The sequence below is a fragment of the Miscanthus floridulus genome, chromosome 7 (genome assembly GCF_019320115.1).
Source record: "Miscanthus floridulus cultivar M001 chromosome 7, ASM1932011v1, whole genome shotgun sequence".
Lineage (NCBI taxonomy): Eukaryota > Viridiplantae > Streptophyta > Magnoliopsida > Poales > Poaceae > Miscanthus > Miscanthus floridulus.
Window position 1 is genome coordinate 51,628,687 of NC_089586.1, and position 20,178 is coordinate 51,648,864.

At 45.8% G+C, this 20,178-nt stretch overlaps 1 protein-coding gene and 1 long non-coding RNA gene across 4 annotated transcripts in view; both read right to left on the bottom strand.

Annotated features, from left to right (window-relative positions):
- LOC136466984 (uncharacterized) overlaps nucleotides 1-20,178 on the bottom strand; it is a 75,118-nt gene that overhangs the window by 19,637 nt on the left and 35,303 nt on the right. The gene's annotated exons all lie outside the window — the stretch shown is intronic.
- On the bottom strand, nucleotides 1,682-2,313 carry LOC136463220 (uncharacterized). The gene is made up of 3 exons (XR_010760939.1): nucleotides 2,147-2,313; nucleotides 1,943-2,061; nucleotides 1,682-1,859 (listed from the first exon to the last, which is right to left on the bottom strand). It is a non-coding gene; the product is annotated as an uncharacterized lncRNA (long non-coding RNA).

The following is a 20,178-nucleotide window of genomic DNA, read 5'->3' on the forward strand; positions in this document are numbered from 1 at the left end:
TGATCCGGAAGCGTGCCAGTCAGTTTGACCTAAAAACTAACAAGGGATAAAACAATTAAATGTCAAACCGGAACATGTCGGGTAATACCGGACAGTTCCACATGTACGGCCCTGAAGCCACTTACAACGACATACGGCTATAGAGAGCTGTCTGCCAACAAATTCATAAACCATTCAGCTAATCGTAAGGTAAATGCACGTAAAAACCTAATTGCCGAATGCATGTGCATGGGAAGACACGTTTGAACAAGTGAAATTAATTATGAGTTAATGCATAACCAATCTCGGCAATCCAACCGAATTGGGATCCATGAAGAAGGAACGTACAAATAAAAGCGATTAAACTAAACTAAAACCTGCATCTGCCGCACGATACCTAGTTTCGTTAAAGCTTAAACGTGATTAACATGCATGAACCCGCAACATGTGACAATCTAGATTAAGACAATTCGGCCACTATGAGCATGTTATCTATTTTGCAAGGGTAATATAAGAATAGACAATGATCGTTGAAGCACGAGTAAAACCACAAGAGAAAGAAGTCCGAACAATATCAATCTAGATTGGGCAGAAGTGTGTTACAAATATATAAGAGGTTTAAAACATGCAACACTGGATAACTTAATGAATCTATTTAGATTTACCATATCTAATATAGAGCCGATAACTATCTCGCCTTCACTAAGCATATGAGTAAACGCCTGCCGCACGGTATCTACTCATAAACGAAGCATAAGCAAAGACTTCTTGATTGTCAAGCAAAGATCCGCCGCACGACCATTGAAAACAAACAAGACTGCTTGCACCATGTCTAAATCCACCGCATGATACTAAACATGATAACAAGGTTGTCGGAACTTACGGAGGTCGACGGATCGATGATTCCTCTCGAAGAACTCGACGACACGACAAGAGGACTCGAAAGTTGGCACGGGGCCGGTTGTATTGATTTGGTTGTGAACACTTCTTACAATGGTCGAGGGTCAACATTTATACCCTAGACAAAATGTGAGTCCTAAAGGACTACGATTTACAAAGGAACTTCTAAACAAACTTGGAAACTTACGATTCCTTACCCTAAACTTATAGATTCCTTTATTAATACAACTCTCATCTTTCCGATCGGTCTTGCCTGCCATCTTCTGTTTTCCCGAATGGAGTTACCGCCTTCCAGAATAACCGACCGCACAAGCATTTAGCCGACCGCTTGCGTTGTTTGCCGAACACCCTTCTTCCCGCATGTGGGTCTACCTGTCATCTTCCAGAATTGACCAAAATCCAGTGTTAACACCAACACAAATAGCAAGGCTGCCATCTATTGATCTAAATAAGCAAATCAACATTCAAATGAAAGCTGCCTGCATCTCTAGCTGTTGCAGGTCCACTAGAGTCTTCATCCTGTTCCATTCCTGCTTCAGAATCATATTCAACTTGCTGCTCTTGCGCTACATCTCTCCTATCATGGTCACTGTCATCTTCTTCAGTGATGTCTGGAGCAGCTGCTGTGTTCCTTGGACGCTTCCTCCTCCTAGCATAAGTCTCGCTGATAGAGGCTGCTTCACATGCAGCAGCAGCCCTAGGCAAGTTATGACCTCGTAGGCTCTCAGTTGCCCCGATAGTTTCATGCACATTAGCCCAAGTCAACTCATTACCATGAGCTGCATGAACCAACTCACAATTTTCATCCACCCATTCATTTTCCCATTCAAATTCTTCAAGCAAGAGGGGGTTGCATATCTTTCCTTTGGAGCCAAGCTCTCTAGTTTTTTAAGCTTATTTGACATCTTTCGGTTGTAACTAACATATACCAATTTAGTTAACCTCTTATACTCCAATCTGTTTCTCTTTCTGTTGTGGACCTGCACAAAAAAACATGGTAAAATCACAATGGTCTGCAAGCAATATTGCTACAAAACTCAAATTACTCAGTAGTAGTAATTACATTGGCAAAAGCACTCCAATCACGCCCACAACCAGATGTTGAACAACAAAGACTGGTTATTCTTTTTGCTAAACTTTGGAGCTCATACGCTAGGCCACAAAATGAACCCCACCAAAGGACTACAACATATTTCGATATTAATCAGTTCATTATAACCAAAGAGAAGCTTGAGAAGGTAATGAAACTTTAGTTGCGAAAACTTACATGGGCTTCTTTTATCTCTATGGCTTATGACTACTGGCCTTGAGAAGCAATCACCTTTGGACCTCTCGTACTCATAAGCCTGCTTGCTAATCTTGGTCAGTTCATTGTCATCAATCACCATCTTCCATAAAACATCGTTGAACATGGACCTTAGCCTTGCAGCTTGTCTCTTGTCCTTTACTCGTATGGCAAAAAAAAAATTGGATGGGTTCAAGAACAGAGCTGCCCCATACAGCTGTTGCTCCATTTGGTTTTCCCACCTCTTCTCATAGCACACCATTACCTCTTTAAGTAAATCTGGATTCTCTTTTAAAGCATCTTTGATGGAGCTCTTTGCAACATCCATGGCTGTCATAATATCAGGAACTGCGGGCGTCTCATCTCTGCCTGTTATTCTTAGAGCAATGAGAAGTGGTTGAGAAGCTCTTAGGCAATTTTCCACTCTAGTCCAAAATGGCATTGAAAGGACAATATTTTCAGCTTGTTTGCCTTCAAAAGTAGTAGACAAGTTGTTAGCATGCCATTCGTCACTAACAAATAAGTTTCTCAGACCATTCTTGTGCTTATACATGCTTGCCAATGTGAGGTACGAAGTAGCAAAGCAAGTCACAGCTGGCCTTACAAGATCTGCACCTAATTTCTGTCTTGTTTGATCAAGAAGCCTATCATGTTTGTAGAGAAATCTGCACACTTTCTTTGCCTCATTGATGGCAGTACAGAAATCCTTTATTTCGCCAATGTCCTGCAACATCAAATTCAAGCAATGGGTAGCACAAGGCGTTCAAAACAAATGTGGGATCCTCTCCATTAGGATCCTTCCTGCTGCCTTGAAATTGACCACATTGTCAGTGACAACCTACATCACATATTCCTTCCCAATCTTGTCAACTTGCTTTTCCAACAAATCTGCTAACATCTGTGCATCTGCCATCTCACTTGTAGCATCCACTGATCCCACAAAAAAGGTCCATGCTAGACTATTGGCAAGAAATCTGATGAGGTGGCGATGACTAGTATCAGTCCAACCATCTGACATGAGTGTGCAACCATATTCTTTCCAAGCTTCCTCGTGCTTCTTCCTTAGTTCTGTTGTCTTGTTGACAGCCCTTTCAAGCAAAGGTTCCCTAATCTCATGGTATGTTGGTGAGTGGTAACCAGGACCATATTGCCCAATGGACTCAAGCATAATCACCCAGCTTCTCAAGTTAATGACATTGAGAGGTATGGCATTCTCATAGAAGAAATCAGCAACATGGTCATCAACAACCTGTTTGGCCTCCTTGTCTTTTCCTGTGTAGTGCTCTAGAGTAGGTTGAGATGTCTTCGATCTATGCCTTTCTGCAACTACCTCTTCTGGTGTCTTGCATAGCATGGCACTGACTGACTTGGATGCCTTTTGAGTTTGTGGTTTAGGTGGAACAATAGCAGCAAAATAAGTGATGGAAGCTTGAGCAATTTTCGTTATTTCCTGCTTAACCTTTGTCCCCGAACTTGGTACTCTTACTGGTTCAGCTTCAGCAGCTTGTTCACCTTCACTCTCTTCATTTGCATCTTGTTCTTGTTCACCATCTTTGGCCACTTGCACAAATACAGTCCTTGTTCAATACAATCCTTGTGTTCTTCTTCAATACAGTCCTCGTGTTCTTCTTCAGGTAATCATGCATCTCTTCCCTAACTAGTTCAGGTGCTTTTGGGCACTTTTTGCATTCACATAACCGCCAGCAAGGTGTTGCTTGAACCTTCTTATTCCTGTAGGAACTATCTTCTTACAAAATACACACTGCACAAAATCCTTCTTCATAGGATCTGGCCACCACCCATACTTCCATTCTGGGTCTTGAGATCGAGCCTCTCTCTTGGGATCTTGAACTTGGGCAGCAAGATCTGATGGCAGCACTGATATTGCCTTTTCAACAAGGGTTGAAACATCTAGAGCAGCTGAGGAAGCTGAGGCAGCAGCACCTGATGGAACACTTGAATCTATAGCGGCTGAACCTCCCTCAGGGTCAGGCATGGTCACTTCAACCATGAGCTGCCTCGTTCAACCCAATTAATAGACGACCAGATAACATTGGTGGTTGATGCACCTGAACATTAGAAACGAACACATGGCAATATCAGGATATCTGACATATTAAATTACCAAATGGCTAAAAACAACCCAGTTAACAACAGTTCTTTAACCACCAAAAGGAAATGTTATCAGTTATTGAAGAGTAACAGAATGGGCAATTATATATATAGGAGGTGTACTGAGCAGTACAACTGCTTGAGAGATAACTGATAGTGTGAAAGCTATCACATTTCAGTACCCAAGATGTAATTGTAACTTTTCTTAAGATCAATGATTGGAAAGTTGCAATCAAACATCAATGAACATAAAACAAGCAATTGCGATTTATTCAGTTAGAAAATGACCAAAACTAACCCTGCTACCATAAGTATTATAACCACCAAGATGCAAGGTAACTCAGTATTCAAGGGTAAGCAAAAAGGAAGTAACTTGCGAAGAATAGCAACAACAACTTGTGAATCTTCAATCAATTGAGTACCACACTCAGTTCACCAAACGTTATGGCTTATATTTCTTGCATGGTTTTCGATAATCTTCCTCTGTTTGACATCTTCGTTAGCTGCCATAGCAAATTCTTTCTTTCTTTAAGTTTTTGTGAGGAAGGTGTCATAGCAAATTAAATGCGCTTGATCCGTATTACAACGGTCAACTAGCAAGGGATAAGGCCGAAGAGAGAGCGAGGGGAGGGAGGGAACAATAAACAGGTGCTATAATAATTTGAGCCCATCCTATATGAAATGAAAAGAGTTGCACAAAAAACAAATTCCATTAACTTTTGTTCATAAAGAACACCAAACACTAAACCATCAGTCAGGGATAGACATGGTCTAACCATACGTGACTTCTATACCTCAGCTTTTATGCAACCAGAGGTGAACCAAACTTTTATTGCTCTTATTCCTAAGAAAATGCAATCGATTTTGCCTCAAGACTTCAGGCCGATTAGCCTCTGTAATGTCATTTATAAGGTTATTGCTAAATCTCTAGCTGATAGACTGAAGCCTCATCTCCCCAATTATATTGACCAATCCCAAGCCGCCTTTATTAAGAATAGGCATATCTTCTCCAACATAGTTATTACCCAGGAGATTATCCACTCCTTCACCCTTAAGACTTGGACCCAGCAAGCTTTCCTCCTTAAGGCTGGACCTTGCTAAAGCCTTCGATCGCTTGGAGTGGGATTCATTGATGCTATGCTTCGGTGTTTGGGTCTCCAGGCCAGTTTCATTTGCCTGATTCATGCCTGTATCTCCTCTCCTACATTCTCTATCCTTGTCAATGGGGAGCCTACTGCTGCTTTCTCCTCTCAGCGTGGTATTCGCCAGGGCTGCCCTCTGTTGCCTTACCTATTTGTGGTTGCCATCAATGAGCTTTCTATCCGCTTGCAACATAACCTGCTCACTTCCAACCTTTTAGGAGTTACTCTTGGTCAGGGTTGCCCTCCCATCCACTCCCTTCTCTTTGCTGATGATCTTATTCTCTATGGCAAGGCCTCAGTGCAGGAGGCTACCAACATTCGCAATATCCTCCAGGAGTTTTGCAATCTGTCTAGCCAGATTCCCAATCTCCAGAAGTCCTCGATTATGTTTAGCAAGAATGTTGATAGTACTACGAAAGCCAGGATCAAGGACATCTTCCCTGTTCCTGACCTTCTCCCCACCACCATGCATTTGGGTCATCCCATTATTTTTAATCATAATGATAGGAACAAAGCTTACAAGTTTATTATCAATAAGTTCAGGGCCAAGCTTACTACTATCAAAGCAAACAAGCTTAACCATGCTGACGACTGACCTATATTAAATCTATCCTTTCTTCCATCCCTGTGTACTACATGTCCACTGTTCTTTTTTCCAAGTCCTTTATTCAGAAGATCAATGCCATCATCAGGGGATTTTGGTGGGCTAGAGTTCAAGATGACAACCCAACGTCCCCTATTGCTTTCCGTTCTTGGGAAGATATCTATCAGACAAAGGAAAATGGAGGGTTGGGTATTAGGGACCTTTACACGGTCAATAAAAGCCTTCTCACCCACGCTGCTTGGGACATAGCCACTAACAAAAACCCTTTCCTCTCGTCTATCCTTAAGGCCAAGTATTACCACAATGGTCCTTTCTGGACTGCTAATACCAATGGGCCTCGGTCCATCTTCTGGTCTTCTATTTTGTAGGTTAAAAGGATCTATGCGCCAATTCTATCTACCAACTCCATGCAGGTAATAGCTCCATTTGGTCCACTCCGTGGTGTTCCCTTTGGGATTCTATTCATGACCACATGCATTTACCGTTCACTACTTTACCCCTTCCTGCTACTGTTTCTGAACTTTGGGTTCCTAACTCTCGTTCCTGGAATGTGAACCCTATAGCAAGTATTTTTGATAACCAGGCGGTTCAAGAAATCACAAATATTAACCCTGTCAATAGTGACCAGCAGGATATTCTAAGGTGGATCCCATCCAAGAATGGTCAATGTTCCACAAAAAATATTTATAGGCATGTCAGTTCCCAGTCAGTCATCCAACTTCCAAATCAAGGATCCAGAAGCATACAACCTCAGGCTAACCAGATATTGCAGAGGGCCTGGAAAAGCAAAGAATTATCCCTGCTAATCTAGGCATTTACCTGGAGACTAATTCGACGAGCATTCGGCACTGCCGAAAGGGCAGCAAGGTACTCCACTAACAGTAATAAACAATGTGCAGCCTATGGTGCAGTGGAGGATAACACCCACCTCTTTTCCCATTGTCACCTACCTCGGGCGGTTTGGTTCTCCTCCAATCCACCTCTCCAAACTGATAATCTACCTCAGGAGAATGACGGTGTCCAATTAACACTGCATGCTTTTATTTCCAATTTGACCCCTAATGCTGTATTTCACAAAATTCTAATCACCTTGTGGTATTTGTGGAAGGCGAGGAATGACACTTGCTTTCAAAGGAAGACTTGGACTCCTTGGCAGGTACACCACGCTGTGGCTACGCATATCAGCACCCAGGAAGCAGGCATCGACACATAGCCTCAACTCATAGTACCTCCACTAATAGACTTGGCGAACAGGGAGAGACCACTCTCAACCATAACCACTACCAGCCGCCCAACCCCAACGCCAGACAACAACTACATAATGCCAGGTATGATTTTTCCTTCTGCTCCTAGGAACCAGGAAGGCGACACCATCCAGGGCCGGAGTAACCCGTAGATGAACAGGTTCATCCTCCACATGCCGGCGATAGTTCCAGGCGTCAGATGCTATGTTGCTACATCAACAACTCCTGACCTCCCATCGCTGCCATCAAGAATGGCCGGCCTGGGAATTTTCTTTGTCAACATGCAGATACAACTGGCGCAAACAATATATATCAAGGCGCACATGTCACGTGCCCAATCGGTGATCATGGCTGAGGCTGCTGCCTTAGCCATTGCTGCCATGGTGAATCATAGCCTCAACTTCAACAACACTATCTTCCTATCAGATTGCTAGCAACTGGTTGATTTACTTAATCAATCAGACCTCACTCATCCTCCAGATTGGACAATCAAGTGCTTCACACAAATATTCACCAACAGCACACTTCATCGATAGGCAAGGATCTTCAAGATCAATAGGACGCTGAACACTACCGCTGATAGCCTAGCTAGACAGGCTTTTCCTGATTCTGGTTCACTTCCTGAGCCTGTGTGCTCTTACATGAATCACCATCACCAGTGCACACAAGTGGATGCACTGACCTCTGTACATTTGCAAGATGTAACCATACTTTCAGCATCTTGCTGCTAATATAATATCGTTTGTTGTCCAAAAAAAACCACCTATATCTTATTAAATGACTAGTCAATTCTTAACAGATAATTGCTGACACAGTAGAAGACAAGGCAACCAATTTGCAGAGGTAGAACTGCAAATGCACGGTCACCCGCCAAACAATATAAAAGCACATTCGCTGCATTGGCTGTTTTTCTCTTCAGATCTAACCAAAAGATGGCCTCCGTTTTCACCAAAAACAACTTTAAGCCTTCAAATTGCAGGTCTGAATACTAAACATGAAGGGTTGAACTCTTTTCACTTGAAAATTTGTAGACTATCAACAGCATTCCAGCAAGAATGCAGCCTGAATCGAAAACATTCAGTTGGGTGTTCGAAATATCAACAGCAGATTTGAGCTCATGATGTTCTCTTAACAGAACTAAATTACTGAAACAGTCAATTACTCAAATGTCAAATACCTGATGTGCTGCTGCCGCCGGACTCCCGCTGGCCGCTGTAGCCTGTCCTGCACACAACTGTGAACTGTGCAATGCATGTCCGCCTATCGCATATCTACCTAGGAAATGCCGGCCGGCTGGCGGCTGCCGAGCTAGAGTTTGCTCGCGCGGTCACGCCCCCGCTTGCCCGCCTCCAGTGCCAATTCGCCACGCCGCGCCACCCCTTGATTTGACTAGGCCACTAGGGTCACTAGGCGAGTTCGGAACAGGAGAGAGACGAGAAGGAGGGGGCGAAGGAACTGGTGAATGGCCGGACGCACGAGAGCCGCCGCCCGCCGGCGCTAGCTAGCACCACTGCCTGGCTCTGGCTTGTGCCTTTCTGGGCTGGTTGCTGGGCCGGCGGATGGAGCCAGCTGCTCGACTGGATCGCAGGTAGGCCCAGCACTCACTGGGTTAGGAAAACTTGAGATGAGAATTGTTTTTATTTATATATTTTCTTTTTTAGAAATAAATGCCAGCACAAAACAATTTGCCATTTGTTAGGCCCCCATTTTGAGAGTATCTGTATTTTTTGCGAGGACCAGTGCATGTCATATACTGATATGGCCCTGTTCGCTTTGCTAAAAAGTCAGGCTGAAAAGTACTATTCGCTGATTTGTTGTAAGAGAAAAACAATGTACCATGGCTGATAAGTTCAAGCGAAGAGTCCATCAAAGATTACTCCCGAAGGTCACAAGGCAAGAAGAAAATAGATTGTTTTGAGTTCTTTCTCTGGGTGTGCTTGACAGATTATCATATTTGACTTGACCTCTCAGCTACTTGCATGATGTTTGGTTTGGCTCATTTTGTGGCTTGATGCTCACACCACTAACTGGTTGCGTCGATTATAGTTTGTTCTCTACAGACGATGTAATCGGATAGGGCAGGAATGGATACGGTCTTTTCAGTGCGTTGGTTACGCCTGATGGTGGGTGAAAAGCATTCGCGCATGCACCCTGCTCAACGATTGAACCAAAAAAATTGGTAATCAATGACCCCATTTTCCATTATCGATGTGTAACCGTTCTATTTGCATTAAACAATACCTTAATGTCAAATGGACGACAAGTATGCTCGGGATCGGTTAAATTAGGTTGTTCGCCACAATGTGGATGAAGAGGAATGGCAATGGACTGGGTTTAGGTTAGATATCCTCGGATTTGGAGTCTTGTGGTTTTAGTTTCGGGGTCTGGTTTTTGCCACATATTTTTGGGTTCGGATACCCAAAAGTTAGCGGGTTTGCGGTAGTTTTTCAGTTTCACCCACAGACCACCATCGAGGCCCCAAAAAAATTCAGCCCACTAGTGTCCCATTAACAACCCTAGGCATATAACCCAGAAATCCCCAATCCTTCTCCCTCAAGACCCTTACCCAGTCACCCCCACCCCACACCCGAGTACTCGACGGCCGCCTGCTTGGACATCCGCAGTCGAGCGCACGAGCACAGCACAGGGATGCCTCGTCGCCTCGAGCCAATGAGCCCTCAACCTCTCTCTCTCTTCGCCTAAGCTCTTGTAGTATGCAAATGGCCGATTAATCATAGAAGGGCTAAGCTCTTGTAGTATGCCAACGGGCATAAGGAAAAGACTGTAATTGTCACGATTAGTCATAGAAGGCCTAAGCTCTTGTAGTATGCCAATGGTCGACTTCAAATGTTCAGGGACACGTGGCAGAGATCTCAGCTCTGGATCCTGGTGTGGTATGGTCTGAAGGCCAGCAAGGGCGTCAGGCGACTGGTGCCCAGTCCTCAAGTGGCCAAGCACTGCCCCTGAAGGCCGCAACCTCACCCTTCTGCCCTTGTCTGGTTGCCCCCTGCTGCTGCACAGTGAGCCATGTATTTTTGTCTGATAGAAAAACAACACATTTTTTTTGGGTTATGGATACATTAATTTTAATATATGTGATGTTGTGTACATGAAGGATTCTCCAACTACTTTACCCATAACAGAATAATTCTTCACCTTCTTATGGTTATAGAATACTCAGCTGAGAACATCTTATAATATTATAAAGCTAATTTTTGGGTTCGGATTGAAAACCTATTTATTTGAACAGAGGTTGCATTGCCTTGCCACATGTATTCATGTGTTTTTGGGGGTTGGGTGATGATAATCATGTTGTCTGAAACATGCCTTGCCACAATTTTGCTTCAGAAAAGCAGTAAGTCTGAACTCTGAAGTTGAGACAGTAATGGATAACTAATGCAGTGGCACAAGAGGACACATGGCCAAAATCTGTACATTCTGGGCCAGTCTTTGCCGAGTGTCCGGTATTTGATACTTGGCAAAGCAACCATGTTTACCGAGTGTTCAGGATTTAACACTTAGCAAACCGGACATAATTGCCGAGTGTCAGGGCTTGGGCACTCGACAAACATGGATGCTTTGCCGAGTGTCAAATCTCGGACACTTGGCAAATGCGCCGTAACCGTCTCTGCGCCGTTACGTTACTTTTTTTTGCCGAGCGTCGGTTTCAGCTCTCGGCAAATTATTTGCCAAGTGCCCGATAAAAAACAATCGGCGAAGAGACGTTTGCCGACACTGTAGATGTCGTGTGCTGTTTACCGAGTGTTACACTCGGTAAATCCTTTGCCGAGTGTTTTTTGGGTTTTGCCGTGTAGTGCCCCTAGGCCCTATCTCATATCTTCTTATCGATACTATGGGCCCAGATATAAAAAAAAACACCCAGCCTAAACAGAATGCCGCGAATAAGTTATGCAGGAGGCCCAAACTGGATAGGGTATCTCTCGACTACTTGGATATATTGTATGACACTCAAAACAAACTCAGATAAAAAAGTCGTTAACTGCAAAGATGTAGATCTCATCGAGTACTATAACTTTGATGCTGATTTTATGTGGCAGAACCGCCCAAAATAGCGTACTTACGGAGGCGCTCGTCTTCCACCAGACACTAAGCACCCCGAAAGCAACTATAGCGAGCGGTGTCCGTCTGGCACACCACGAGGGAGAACCCGAAAGATCCATATTTTTCCCAAGGATCCAATAATGAGAACGAGTTACAACACAAGTCCATCTCATACATTAGAGTTTCTTTAAAAGTACATTATTACAATACCAAATACAGAGTGTGGAATGATAAACAGCGGAATATTAAAAGATAACATCTAGCGATAAGATAATGAGGATTCCGTCTGAGCCCACCAAATGGATCCTCCACATAAGGAACTCCTCAAGCATCACCTGCAACAGGGATAAATAAACCCTGAGTACACAATGTACTCGCAAGACTTATCCGACCAGTGGGAATACTTTCCCGACTCCAAGGAATATGCTAGGCTTTATGGTTGCTGGTTCTCTTTTACCAAAAGCAATACTAATAGTAAGTCTTTATTGATACATTATTATCATCAATCGTATTAAGTTTTCATCTAGTCAATCTATATAAGCACCTGTGCTACTTTCAAGCAAGAGTTGAGCAATCGATACTGTTCCTTCTCCTTTTCCACTTCCAGTTCTTACTACGGTGCTAAACCGCAGACAAGCCGTACTGGATAACCCGGCGATTCGCGAATCAATGTGCCCAGCCGGGTGCCCCGAAGACACACACCCCGCTTGTACCCTAGGCACAAGCAGGACTAACCCACCACTCTCCTTTCCTGGGTGTCCAGGTCCCCGTCCAAACTTGGACTCCAAGCCCCCGCCTCTAAGTCCCGGACTCAGTGCGGTGCAAGGACCTCCACCACCTCCTCTTCCCATTAGTCGGTCTGGAAAGAGCCAGATCCACGACAAGAGAGCAGCAAGCCTTCCCTACGCCCATACCCAAGTATGTGCTCGGGACAATAATCTGTGACTTGCCTAGAGTCATATGCAACGACCGGTCCTTAATCGACACAGATAGGGAAAAAGTGTAACCGGGCTATGCCCTGTTGGCCGCAGGACACAACCCCTCACACCCACCAGTACCAAATCCACATCCCTGCCCGGTCACCATTTTTCTTTCCATTATTTCATCATGATATCATAGTTTAATCATCTATTTGCGAGTAACGGCAGGTTACTCACGCTACCGACATCCTGAGCATAGCAGCTACTCGACCTGTACTAGTAGGACTCATGGTGGATATATTTATGCATGTAGTTTCCATAAAATGCATGTAACGTAAATGCATATCATATAAATATATTTAGTGATCATTTAAAAATAGGGGTTATGCATCGGGGCTTGCCTTGGGCAGGTGTCGGGTCAGCAAGGTCGGTACCAACAGGCTCCTGGGCTCCCTCCTGTGTGAAGAGTTCCTCCTCGTACTCCTCGATCACCTCGTCGTACTCCGGCTCGCAGACGGGTACGAAGTCTACCTGTTCGTGATCTACATGAAATGATGACGCAATGATTAACACTACGGCAATAGCCTCTCTAAATGCAAAAGTACATCTATTAAACTACTAAGTGAGATCTACCCACTAAAGTCTAAACTACGTACCAGCACCACTAACAAGTATGAACGTGACACACATTCTTACGGCGACTCCGGATATTCCTACTCCTAATGCCAATTTACGATACATAAAGTAAAGCAAGGATAATAACTACGCTATTAAGCAACTCGCTCTAAGGCTACCAATTTTTTACAGCAAGTACATAATATCCTAGTGAACATACTATAGAATTTCTAAAGCTAAAACTATTACCGATTTGCCACAAGAATTCCTACAACATTAATCTACATAACGCTAAGTCTTCTAATTAGAATTTATGAGCCTATAATCATAACAGTTAACTGTGAACTAACTACACTAACAGATAGATGGTATTTTTGCGAACCTAACAAACTTAGTTTCACTATTTTTGGACAACCATGCAATTTACTATGATTTATCGAAGTTGGATTCATAACAGAAAATAAATAAACATTTCTATTCTCCGAAAAATAAGAAAACCGAATCCTCTTACGTCGGCCCACAACGCGCGGCTCGGCCCAGTGCGCCATCCTGCCCATGCGCGACAGCAGGCCACCGCGTGACCCACGGGGAGGCGCGGCCTAGACGACCAATGGCCCACGACGGGGAAAGGCCTACGCGCGTCAGCAAAAATGCACGAACACCCCCGACGTACTCGGTATTTGCTACGAGCTCCACGGTACTATTTCGCTAGTCTACAGTTTTACAGCTGCACCCTCCCATTTCTACGTCTTCACCGCGACTAAGTCCCTAGCCCCCAGAGCGTGCACCGTCGTGATGGCGCGGCACTGAGCGACCACGCCGGCCTCACCCGAACCTTTATTGCCTACCTAAGGGGTCGATAGGTACCTTGACGACAAGTAGAAGCTACTGGAGATGACACGGTGAGCAGAGGCACAGTCACAAACTCCCTCCCCGGCAGTGGCCCTTGACCTACAAAGGCGGGCGCGTTCCCGTAAGCAACAACGGAGGCAAGGCCAGCACACGAACTAGCGAGCACCAGGGAGTACTCACGGATACCTTCGCATTGATGGTTCGGTCAGGTGGTCTGAGCAGAGCTGGCCATGTGCGCTCACGGCGGTGCGGTGGTGCATGACGGTGGCACGACCGCTGCGGTGGTGGCTAGCCTGCTGCGAAGCTACGGCTGCGGTGCACGGGGTGCTCAGGAGGGTACGGCGAGGCTATGGGTGCACTGAATCATTACGAGAGGCACTGCGTAGCTGGCTTGCCATCGAGGAGTGCCAGCGCGGTCTTATGGACCCGGTGGTGCAGGATTATGAAATTATGGCCCTATGCAATGGCATACATAGCAAGGTGGGGATGGGACATAGCCAGATGCCTAAAGAAGCCGAGCCTAAGATGGATTGGAGTCTACTGCTATGGTTAAGGCGAATTGAGGAGATCACCTCGGCGGCTAAGGAGACAGCGGAGACAGGGAAGGTCATGGCTTGGCTCGTCTGCGATGTCAATGCATGGGCCAACATCACCACTACGGAACAACGGGGCAGGCGGGACATACCCCTAGATGGCTGCTTGCATGGCCATAGCAACAAAGCGATGAGTGCGGTATGGTGCCATTGCTGCGGGCAGCGCCAGACAACCGACACAGAGCGATGCGACGCGGAGGGTATGGCGGGGCAGGTGCACATCCTTCGAGCGCACAGCCAAGGAGTCAACGGAGCAGAGCTAGCCTAGCCGTTGGCAACGTGCAGTGCATGGCCCGGCGCGCTCCCGGCCAAGACAGCGTAGAGCAAGGCATGGCGTGGCAGTTTGGTCGGCGGGCAGCAGCGTGGCCGAGGCTAGCAGTGGCTGGGGTCGTGGACAGCGTGGTGGTAGGCGGTCTTGGCGCGCTATGCCAGAGCCATGCGCGTGGCTGGCGGGACGGTGGACACGGTGCGCGCGCGAACGCGGACGGCACGGTAGAGCGCTGGCAATGCCAGCAGCGTGCCAGGCCAGCGGTGACCGCGCCCAGTGCCGATTTCAGTGACGTGCATGCTTTTTAAAACAAGCAGAAAACTTGTACACGATGCTCCAAAAGCCGAACTAACTATTGGATACACAATAGGGTACATTAAGCTATCTAACGGAGCCAAGATATCGTCCTATTGCTTAAGCCGATCATTCCACAGAGCTTGCCAAAAGTGGCATCGTCGACCACTTCCGAAACTTACGCGAATGACATTGAAATGAATGATTCCGCGCCGGAATCCAACCCATCCTACGTGTGGTACTAACCAGCTATCCTTGTCCGACCACACCTAGTTTATCGCCGTTAGCCAAACGTCTTTAGCCCTTTTAGTTTCCAGAACAATGCGATTACCTAGTATTATATGAAACCTAACCACGGACTCATGTTTCGTATGAATGTTTCAAGTGCCGAACATCGAGTTATACTTTATGTCATACACATATGCACATAATTCAGATGCTTACGAAATGTTTAAGCAAAACATTACAATGTAACACCGGGGTGTTACAAATCTACCCCCCTAAAACAAAATCTCAACCCGAGATTTCATGTGCCTAGTGTGAGAAAGAGGTAGGGAGTACATTTGACGCAAACTAACTATCCGACCCAGAGAGGAGATGGGAGTAATGCTTTGATATGTAGCTCTCTTGCTCCCAAGTGGCTTCGTCTTCTGAATGATTTTGCATTGCACCTTGTCAAACTTTATCACCCTGTTCCTGGTCACCCTCTCCTTCTCATCCAAGATTTTTATAGGATGCTCCACATAAGACAGATCAGGTTGGAGTGGAAGTCCTTCTATTTCCACAGATTCTTCAGGAACTCATAGGCATTTCTTCAATTGCGAGACGTGAAATAAATTGTGAACTACCGAGAGAATTTTAGGGAGTTGGAGACGATAAGCAACATGACCACACTGCTGCAACACCTTGTATGGACCCACATACCGAGGGGCTAACTTGCCATGGACACCAAACCGATGTACCCCTCTCATAGGAGATACCTTGAGATACACATAATCCCCAGCTACAAATTCCAAAGGCCTTCTTCGCTTGTCTGCGTAAGCTTTCTGCCGGCTCTGAGCTGCCTTCAAGTGTTCACAAATTATATTTACTTTCTCTCGAGCCTCCTTTATGAAATCAGGCCTGAAGTACCCATGGTCTCCTACTTCAACCCAGTTTAGTGGCATCCTACACTTCTGCCCATATAAAGCTTCAAATGGTGCCATGCGGATACTGTCTTGGTAGCTGTTATTATATGAAAATTCTGCCAGCTTCAAACAATGATCCCACTTCTCAGGAAAAGAGATGGTGCAAGCCCGCAGCATATCCTCGAGCACCTGGTTCACCCTTTCAGTTTGACCATCAGTTTGTGGGTGGTATGCTGAGCTTCTGAGAAGACGAGTACCCAAACATTCCTGGAGTTTCTCCCAGAAACGAGAGACAAAAATTGACCCTCTATTAGAGATGATGGTGAGAGGAACCCCATGTAGGGTCACAATCTAATCAAAGTATAACTCCGCATACTTCTTGGCAGTGTATCTAGTATCCACCGGAAGAAAGTGGGTAGACTTGGTGAGATGGTCCACAATGACCCAAATAGAATCAAAGCCCATGGAGGTGCGGGGTAAACCCACAATGAAATCTAGGGAAATATCCTCCCATTTCCAAACCAGAATGGGCAAAGGCTGTAGATATCTAGGAGCACGCATATGATATGCCTTGACTCTACCGCAAGTGTCACACTCCGCAACGAACTGGGTGATATCTTGCTTCATGTAGGACCACCAGTACAGTTGGCGCAGATTATGGTACATCTTGTTGCTACCAGGGTGGATAGACAGCTTGGAATGATGGGCTTCTTGCAAAATCTTTCTTTTCAACTCTTCATTGGATGGGATCACCAGTCTATCCTTGTATCTCACGATCCCCTGCCCATCAATGCTAAAATGCGGTACATGCCCTTCTGCTAGCAACTTCTTGATGTGAGGAATCTCTTCGGGGTCTTCCTTCTGCTCCTAAATAATTTGCTCTAGCAATTCTGAGGTTAATGCAATCTGAGCTAGCACCTCTGTGTGGTGGAGTGACAAGGGTATTTCCTCAACCTGATGCGACTTACGACTCAAAGCATCAGCTACCACATTGGCTTTTCCTGGATGATAGTGGACTAACAAATTATAATCCTTGATCAGCTCTAACCATCTCCTTTGCTTCATGTTCAACTCAGACTGAGTGAAAATATACTTAAGGCTCTTGTGGTCAGTGAAGATATGCACTTTGTTGCCCAACAGATAATGCCTCCAAATCTTCAGAGAGTGAACTACAACAGCTAGCTCTAAATCATGGGTGGGGTAGTTCACCTCGTGCTTCTTCAGTTGGCACGAAGCATAAGCTATCACATGCCCATCTTGCATAAGCACACATCCCAATCTCGTCTTCGAGGCATCATAGTAAACATCAAAGGTCCTCTCAATATCTGGTTGGGCCAACATAGGAGTAGTGGTCAGAAAAGTCTTCAGGGACTGAAAAGCTTCTTCACAAGCTGGACTCCAATCAAACTTAGCATCTTTCTGGAGCAGCTTGGTCATGGGCTGGGCTATCTTGGAGAAATCAGGGATGAAATGCCAATAGTATCCAGCTAGCCCAAGGAACTGACGGATCTAGTGCACAGACCTGGGTGACTTCCAATCTAATACTACCCCATACACCCGCAACTAGTTCATTCCAAGAATAGCATCAATGCCTTGCCCAGGCATTATCATGAACTGTAGACAGTAAGTGTGGGTGGCTAATACCAAACTTACAGTATCCGTGCGGGTATTGATGAACATCTAAGAACCCATAATACAGATCTTATAGGCATATGATATAGCCAATAGTGATAAGTTATGCCTCTCTACAAACCCCATGCTCATAAAGGAATGCGATGCACCAGAATCAAACAACACCAAAGCTGGATGGGATTTGATGGTAAACATACCAGCCATAACTGTCTCCTGCTGCACAACCTGCTGAGCATCTATGAAGTGCACCTGACCAGATCTGCTGGGCATCTTCCTCTTGATGAGAGTCCTCTTAATAAGCCTAGAATTTGCAGACGACTGAGACAACTGAGTTGCCTGCTGCTGAGGACACTCCATGGCATAGTGGCCATCCTTGCTACACTTGAAACAAGCACCAGGCTTGTTCCCAAATCCCTGACAAGGTGGGACCTGCTGTCCCTGAGTCTGCTGGGGCTACACCTGCTGCGGAGGTGCCTTGTACTGAGTAGCGGAAGTCTGCGACGTCTGCTAGGGTGACCAGAACGGAGGCCCGCCGGATGGTTGATAGGGCCCCCGCCTAACAACTTGCACCTTCTGAGTATGAGGGTGGCTGGAGGATCCAGCTGCCACCCGCTTCCGCTTCCAATCCGCCTAAGATGCCCGCTGAAAACCCTCAAGAGCAATGGCGACGTTCATCAGAGCCCCAAAGGTCTGATAGTTCCCTAGGTACAGTTTCTCCTGAAGGGCGGGAGTGAGACCACGAAAGAAGCGGTCCCTCTTCTTGTCATCCGTGTCCACCTGACTACCAGCATACTGAGCCAAGTGGTTAAACTGGGTCACATACTCCATTACCGTCCTGCTCCCCTGGCACAGCTCCATGAACTCGGTCACCTTCTGGTGGATAACACCAGCAGGTATGAAGAACTCGTGGAAGGACGTGGAGAACTCCTGCCACGTTGCCGGATGATCCGGCAGCTCCGCGGCCTGGAAAGTCTCCCACCAGACACCTGTGGACCCCAAAAGCTGCTGGGACGCAAAGTGCACCTTCTGCTCGTTGGCCACTCCGAGCAGCCGAAACTTCTGCTCCAGCGTGCGAAGCTAGTGCTCCGCCTCCAAAGGCTCGTCCGACGGCATGAACGTGGGCGGGTGGGTCTTGAGGAAGTCCTGGTAAGAGGACTGCCCCTTAGGATGGCGAGCACCACCCCCATTCCCACCGTTGCCCCCGGGGCCTCCACGGGCAAGGCCCGCGATGGCCTGTGCCATAATCTCCATGGCACGAGCTGTCTCCTGACGAGCAGTGGCTGACTCCTGATGAGCAGCCAACAACTCCACCATGATCTCCATGGGGGACATCGGTGGAGGTGGTGGCGGCAGCGGGAAAGGATGAGGAACCAAAGGTGGAACCTCTCGAGCACTATCACCATGGCCCTCGTTGGCCGCTCCCGAACTGGTGCTCCCACGTTCGGACCTTAGATTCATCTGTAAGAGAGACGAACCATCCATTAGGACACCTTCCCGATCAGAATCCAGGGATTAAAGAGATGACAACACATTTATTACAACATTCATTTAGTTAGTCCTACCAATTTACTACTTTCATTATACATGAAGGGGGATTCCTAGTTCAAGTAAGATGCTATTATATGATGCATGCTTCGACCTATACGTTCACTCAAGCCGGAATATAGCGGCATTAGTAAAAATTTTGGCACATCGCACACTCACTTTCCGTATACTAAGCGATTTCTTATGCAACGTAAGTCAGTGTACCTATAGAAAACTGATTAGATAAAACCAGTGCCGCTATCCTAGATATACCATATAGCTAGGGCTTATACTTATATAACTCAACTTAATCGCATCCTACTTTTCGCAAAACTTTTGTTGGTCAAACTTTTAGTTTTGTAAAAGAGTGAGGAACTCGTGACCATTATTGGCTCTGGTACCAACTGTGGCAGAACCGCCCGAAATAGCGTACTTACGGAGGCGCTCGTCTTCCACCAGGTGTCCGTCGGGCACACCCCGAGGGAGAACCCGAAAGATCCATATTTTTCCCAAGGATCCAATAATGAGAACGAGTTACAACACAAGTCCATCTCATACATTAGAGTTTCTTAAAAAGTACATTATTACAATACCAAATACAGAGTGCGGAATGATAAACAGCGGAATATTAAAAGATAACATCTAGTGATAAGATAACGAGGATTCTGTCTGAGCCCACCAGATGGATCCTCTACACAAGGAACTCCTCAAGCATCACCTGCAATAGGGGTAAATAAATGCTGAGTACACAATATACTCACAAGACTTATCCGACCAATGGGAATACTTTCCCGACTCCAAGGAATATGCTAGGCTTTATGGTTGCTGGTTCTCTTTTAGCAAAAGCAATACTAATAGTGAGTCCTTATTGATACATTATTATCATCAGCCGTATTCAGTTTTCATCTAGTCAATCTATATAAGCACATGTGCTACTTTGAAACAAGAGTTGAGCAATCCATACTGTTCCTTCTCCTTTTCCACTTCCAGTTCTTACTACGGTGCTAAACCGCAGACAAGCCATA